Below are 6,000 nucleotides of genomic sequence, written 5' to 3'. Positions count from 1 at the left end.
TTATTTATTTAATGTTTATTTAAAGTTTTAACAACATCAAAGGCCACTTTTCTATAACAAGGCCTATGAACACCTAACGTCCTACTTGTCCAATGCTGCAGGGAAATATGAACTTCTGTTCCCTTCTGGCTGTACCACCAAGTTTTGTGGTGTGGCCAATTTGCTTAAACAAGGCCTAGCGCCACATGAACACATACTCAGAACAAAATTAAAATTCCAAAATGAGCACCTAATCATCTGCAAATCATCTGCATCTGAATCTCTTCACAGATTCGGCCTACTACTGAACATCCCACTTGTCAATGCTGCGGGGGAATGTGGACTTATACTCCCTTCTGGCTGTACCACCAAGTTTTTGTGGTGTGGGTAGTTTCTTGAGCACATCACCTCTAGGGATGACTCCTTCATCATTCTCTCTAAATGTGAAGATGGGCTTTCCATCAACAGACCTCTTACAACTTTGCTTCAGAAACTTTGCACTGATCTCGTCACCTTCAACATTCTCCACCAATCCAACATAGTTATAGGATTTGGATTTTTTACCTGCAAACTTCACAATGACAAAGTCACCACCAGACAGATCCTTGTCACCATCATCATCATCATCACTCTGGACATCTGAACTCTCATAATGAGTGGCATCGCTAAGTGGAATCGGAAAGTCACTCTCTTCTGAGCTACTGGAGAGCACTTTCTTTTTGGGCTTGGTTGGTTTTGACCCTTTCAGAGACCCCTTCTTATTTCCACTCCTTTTCTTCTTTTCAGCACGTTCCTTTTCCTGTTGCACCTCTTTCACTGCTCTTTCCAACTCCTCAAGAGGAGTTGAAACCCTGTCTGTCTTCCTTTTGTATTTGCGTGGCATGATGGATTTTGGTCTAAAATTAAGAATGTCACATAGTTTTAGTGATCAAATGTAAGAATACAATGTACAATAACAATAAAATACAATAAAGTAATATATAGTAAATAATCATAAGTTGGGCCACTGGCACAACTTACCCCAGGACCTTTGGCACAAATTACCCCAAGCCCACCATTTTGAAAAAAATGCATCCCCCAGCTGTTTTGAGCTAGCATCATGCTAACTGTATAGACTCATGGTGTAGCTTACTAAAGCACTAAAATGTGTGAACTGTTTTCAAAGTTCTCTAAATTGTTCAAACACAGCAATCAACAAAAACCTTGATCATAGAAATTTTACTTTGGAGGGTAAAAAAATGTTTTTTGAACTTAAATGTACTTACCTCTCAAGCCATGTGTCTCTCTTCTTTGCAGGATGATTGAAATGGATGCCTCTTCAAAAATATGTGGTCACATGACCAACTTCTTCTATGGTTTTCTAGATAACAGGGGTGGCACTACTTGCCCCTTGGCACAAATTACCCCACTCTCCCTATACATAAAACAAAAAGGGCCTAGATAAACGTGGTATACATTAAACAAAACGGGCCTAGATAACCGGGGTATACAGTTTAAAATGTTAATATATTTAAAGTTTTCAAAGTGCAGTTTCAGTGCAAGTCAGTTGAAACGATCTTAAGTTGGCGTGACGTTGAAGTCGTGCGACCCTGCTGCTGTACTGGCTTGTAGTTCGTTTATAGCATAACGTTAGCATTTTGCTTCTGCCGACTAGATTTATTATTCAAAAATTATAAAAGTAGGGTTGACATGTGGATATTATCCGGCTGAACAAAACGTGATCCATCTCTTAAATATGTGTCAACCACAGACCTTATTTCGAGCTATTTTCCAAAATCCTATGGAGAAATTGCATTGCGTTTTAGACGAAGGAACCGGAAGAAGTTTACTTCCGGGTTTAAGGACGCGTCACTGCGGCTCTCTATAACGATAGACGCGGCCCTTCCACACAGCAGCGTTAAATAATCTTCCAACGCTTCTGCCCATTGACTTTGAATGGGGTGACGTCACTTTGCCTCGCTTTTCGCGGTACTGCATTGTGGGGAAGCAAAGCGAAGATTTCCAGGATTTTCAGGATTCAAAAGTTGAGCAATGTTCAACTTTTGAAGCTGAGCGCTAGCCAATCAAACCGCATGCAAGCTGAAAGAGCCAGACCGCAGTTCATTTTCTATATAAAATGGAGGAGAAATTAGTGTCGCATCGCGACGCAATGTTTACAGTGAGAACAGCTGTGAGGTCCGAGCAGGAAGCAGAGCAGTGTGTAAAATATATATCCCTCAGTATAACAGGCCTACATTACTCTGTATTTGTATGCTGTAGTTTAGTGTGTGTGTGTGTGTGTGTGTGTGTGTGTGTGTGTGTGTGTGTGTGTGTGTGTGTGTGTGTGTGTGTGTGTGTGTGTGTGTGTGTGTGTGTGTGTGTGTGTGTGTGTGTGTGTGTGTGTGACAGTGTGTGCGTGGATGCAGCGGACAGAAAGTCTCAGTTGGTTTGGTGTCCTCTGCTTACTTTTAATACTTGTAAATGCAACTTTTGGCCCCTAATTTGTTTTCCTCATTGTAGCGACCAGAGAGAGGGGGGAGGAGAGGAGTTCCTATTTCTCTAACCTCCTGCTGCTTCCCCTCCTCTCTCCTCCGCTCACATCCGCTATGTATCCATAGATCTCTTCATTTTGCTTTCAAAGTGCACCAGATTGATGCACTTCAATATTTAAAAAAAAATCTTCCCGGGGGAGCATGCCCCGGACCCCTAGAGGTTAGGTCCACCCCCCACCTAAAACATGTTCACATGGATCCCTTTGCTCACTTTTGATATGGTGGCCTAGTAGTCCATATTTCTGTTTTGGTGGTCGTGCCACAACTGTGCATGTATGCAAAAGTCATAGGTGCGCTATAACATAGCACTACACACCCCTGCAATATGTGTGAAAGACAATAGACTTTACAGCATGTCTTTTTAAATTGAAGTTGCGTTGGTGTTTGTGTGTTGGTTGTTGACGGCAATGTGTGGTAAATGATTGCCCCCCTCATTCGATTTGTTCTAGAGTCGACCCTCTATAAACTGCATGGTCTTATTCCTATTTTTTCAGAAGTGCATCTCAGTTTGTTGTTGTTTCTCTAAACTGGAGCCAAGCTTTGTAGAGGGATCTTCAACTTTTTACGTGATATGGAAGTTAATGCGGTTTGTTTTTGTTCCTTTGCAGTGCTGGGGGGGGGAAGCTGGCAATGGCGTCAAGTTAGACATTATGCACAGAAGAAGAAACCCCCCGGAAGTAGGGCGGGCTTAACTTAAAAATAAAAGCATGAGATTTGAAGCAAAAAATATTCATGAAAAAAATGCTGCTGCATTTAAATGTTGTCATCATGTCACACGTGGCATCATTGTGGCATTAGACCATGTTAAATATCGGAAATGAGTTTTTATTAGATCAACTGTCACAAATGTGGCTATAACAAAAATGTTATACATCATAGGAAAATGTTATACATCACAGGAAGTATACATTAGGCTCCCACTAACTTAGGGTGTTATCGTTTATAATGGAAAATAAATATGTCATCTTATTATTTTTCCAGGGTAAGTGAGTGGGCAAGTTTAGTAAATGAAGTACGTCTTCTATTTCGAAAAAATTAACCGGAAGTCCTAGAGTTACACAGAACAACGCAGACAGCTGCTCCTCAAAAGAATGTAGGACCATGGAGGTATCCCCCGGCACAACACTAGATATATTTATCTGTTTTTTCCTCAGTTGAAGGTATGAAAACAAGTTTGAAACATCACAACTTCGCAGCATGGAGCTATAATGCAGTTTACACGTGAAGAAACAACTCGTCGGAGCAGCGGAGTTTTCTTTGGTCAAACTGGAATTACACTCGCTCCGTAAACAGGCAAGAGAAACCTTCCCTTTGTTTTAACATTGTGCGACACCTTTACAGTGTTTTGTTTCTCTCTGCAGCTAACTTCTGAACTCAAATTCTGCCCAGTCTCTTGAAAAAGCTTACTTATCAGTCATATGGTCATTATTTATTGTGTCACCTTTAAATATGTGGAATACTGCGGGACGTGTTGTACGAGTTACCACCGCCACCTGTTGCACGACGTCACTGCTTTAACCAAAACGTAAACGCACCAATTCTTGTTCATAAATGTGTGTTGCTCTGCGGAGTCACTATAGCATCAGTGGTGGAAAGTAGCTATATTATATTTAAGTAACTCAAACCATGAGTGTTTTGCCAGAAAATGAATTGGCAGCAAGTTTACTAAGACTTATTCTGTAAAAAAAACATTTCACACTTCCAGCTTTTTAAATGTGAAGATGCTTTTAAATATATTTTTGGAGTTTTTTCTGCAATGAGTACATAAACTCCTTATACTTTAAGTACAGTTTCCTAATCTTACTTAAATACTTTTACTTAACCTTGCACAGTTAGCAAGCATCTAAACAGAAGTGCACAAGAAGCAGTAAAGTGCAATGGTATGAATAGTATACTATATACATATGGCAGATATAAAAAGTTAAATTATATACAGTATGAACAGTATGTATGTATGTATCGGTATAAACCATGTATAAACACTATAAAAAGTATAGAAATGTAATACATTAAAGACACTTATGTTTATAATATGAATAAATATGAGTACGCTTAAGCGGTCTGTTCCTTTACCCTTCAGTCCATGGCCAGTTCAGTATTAAAAACAGATTTAGATTGAGTTTGTTGAATCTGTTAATATACTTGTACTTGGTTATCCGTTTTGAGTGTGGTTCATTGTCTTATAACACATTTACACAAAAGATACAAAGCTTTAGTCATGTTAAGAAAGGTTTTAAAGATACAAAAATGCAATGTAGAACCCATATTTAGTTTGAATTAGAAATTGGATTTAGGAGAATAATGTAAATGTTTCATTCAGCCAGAAAATGCACTTTCTGTGATGTTTTTTTACTTGGGACCCAAGACTTTACTTTCTTTTGCTCACATATTGGCGTGTCATCTATTTTCTTTTGCCAGATTGCTGTTTAAAAGTTGTTTCCAAGCATTTGCAAGTCAGACTAACCCTAAATTGTGTCACCAGCTTCGCACATCATATCATCTTCCTTCCTTATTTTCATTGGAAAAGCCAGTGTTTCCTGATAAAGGCATAGACCTTGGGGTTTTCCAGTTTCTGCAGATTGTGTACCTCCAACATGAGTCACAGGTCAGGAATTAGAGAAAAGTGCATTAGTCTGGCAATCTGTATTTAGACCCCCTTTTGAATATCAAGCTAGTTCTCTGTCCTCTGTTTTGTCAATTGGGGTTTCAAGAGGTCACATTGGATTTTCACATATTGATGTAACATTAAAATAAATACATATAGAGAATAAAACAGCAGGAAGGTCACCACTTCAATGAGAATACCGGGCGCTGTACAATAGCTGCCCAGTGCTCCTAGTACTACACTGTGTGTGTTGTGTGCTCTGCATGTGTGATCATTAAAGAGGGTTTCATCCCTCTTCTTCTTCTTCTTCTTCTTTTTCTTCAATACAACGAAAAAGTTAATTAATCAAACCACAAACAAGGTATAACACAAAGAATGTCAATTACACAGGGGAATACCAATAACCAATCAAATGTGACAAAGGGACCTAGGGCCTATTTGTTCTCTTATTTAAATAGATGAAAAATGTCCTAATCCATGAGTAATGAGAGGGGGGGATTTGAGGCTTAAGCTTATTAAGAGAGTCACAAAGGCTATGAGTTATTTTTATTTTGGGAGTTACAGAATCATAGGGATAAAAGCTACTATATAGAATGATAGCTATAAGAGCATTGTTGTCCCCTAATTAGTGTCATGCACTGTTTTTTCAAAAAGCAAACTGTTGGCAAAGCAAGTTTCACCAAACAATTGAATTTAGATCTGACATATCATTACAAAAAATAGCATATCGCTGAATGTTACAATTGACCAATCACAAACGAGCATTCAACCAGGCCGTGTAATCATTTTTGTTCGATTTTGCTTTCCCACAATTAAATGAAAGCTTTTATATTGACGTTTAAATGTGCGCCCCCACTGCATAACAAACAATATTAACTGCATACC

At 39.0% G+C, this 6,000-nt stretch overlaps 1 protein-coding gene and 1 long non-coding RNA gene across 3 annotated transcripts in view; one reads left to right on the top strand and one right to left on the bottom strand.

Moving 5' to 3' along the window:
* On the bottom strand, positions 1-1,841 carry LOC307042263. Its single transcript, XR_013809056.1, has 2 exons — positions 1,245-1,841; positions 1-875 (listed from the first exon to the last, which is right to left on the bottom strand). It is a non-coding gene; the product is annotated as an uncharacterized lncRNA (long non-coding RNA).
* A 1,732-nt stretch (positions 1,842-3,573) lies between these two features.
* LOC307042261 (ras and Rab interactor 2-like) overlaps positions 3,574-6,000 on the top strand; it is a 50,209-nt gene continuing 47,782 nt past the window's right edge. The window contains exon 1 of one of the 2 annotated variants that reach the window (XM_079686057.1): positions 3,574-3,803. The gene's annotated coding sequence lies outside the window, so the exon portion shown is untranslated. The other variant, XM_079686058.1, reaches the window with a different exon arrangement.

This window comes from Notothenia rossii, assembly GCF_949606895.1.
Source record: "Notothenia rossii genome assembly, chromosome: 6".
Classification (NCBI taxonomy): domain Eukaryota; kingdom Metazoa; phylum Chordata; class Actinopteri; order Perciformes; family Nototheniidae; genus Notothenia; species Notothenia rossii.
This window is presented reverse-complemented; position numbering and strand designations above follow the sequence as displayed.